General features: G+C 41.5%; 1 non-coding gene across 1 annotated transcript; it reads right to left on the bottom strand.

Annotated features, from left to right (window-relative positions):
- Positions 1 to 340: 340 nt before the first annotated feature.
- Positions 341 to 447, bottom strand: LOC127090152 (small nucleolar RNA R71). The gene has a single exon (XR_007791682.1). It is a non-coding gene; the product is annotated as a small nucleolar RNA R71 (small nucleolar RNA).
- Positions 448 to 827: the final 380 nt, after the last annotated feature.

Raw genomic sequence — 827 nt, forward strand, 5'->3', positions numbered from 1 at the left:
ACCATCTAACGAAGAACCTAGTTCTAGTATAGTAAACCCAACCATCCCAGCTAATAATTTCGAACTTAAACCGTCCTTGTTGCAACTAGTGCAACAGAGACAATTCGCAGGTCTCGCTACTGAGAACCCGAACCAACATTTAAAAATATTTCTCCAATTAGCAGACACTTTTAAAACCAATGAAGCTTCTCCTGAGGCAATCCGTTTAAGATTATTCCCTTTTTCCCTCAGAGATAAAGCCCTATCATGGTTAGATTCCCTTCCACCTAATTCCATTACGACTTGGGATAACCTTAGAAAAGTATTCCTTGCTAGATATTTTCCCCCAAGTAAGACCGTCGTTCTTCGAAACCATATAACTAGATTTACTCAGAACCAAGGAGAATCGTTGTTCGAAGCTTGGGAGAGATATAAGGAGCTGTTAAGAGCATGCCCACATCATGGCTTAGAAAATTGGTTAATCGTTCAAACCTTCTATAATGGACTTCATTATAACACTAAGATGACCATCAACGCTGCCGCAGGCGGTGCTCTGATGAACAAACCTTATCCTGAAGCTAGTGCCCTCATCGAAGATATGACTCAAAACCATTCATCATGGGGAGTCGAACGAGCGACAGTTGAGAAGAAGGAAGCCCAAGGAGGAGTGCATGAACTAAGATCTATAGACATGATGCAAGCTAAAATGGACGTATTAGCCCTTAAGGTCGAGCATGTGTGCATAAACCCGAATACTGCAGTCGCAGTTGTAGCACCTCAAATTTGCACCCTACCTTTTGTACATTCATTTCATATTAGGTCATTAACATAACATGGTCCACTGCATA

This window comes from Lathyrus oleraceus, chromosome 5 (assembly GCF_024323335.1).
Source record: "Lathyrus oleraceus cultivar Zhongwan6 chromosome 5, CAAS_Psat_ZW6_1.0, whole genome shotgun sequence".
Classification (NCBI taxonomy): Eukaryota; Viridiplantae; Streptophyta; class Magnoliopsida; order Fabales; family Fabaceae; genus Lathyrus; species Lathyrus oleraceus.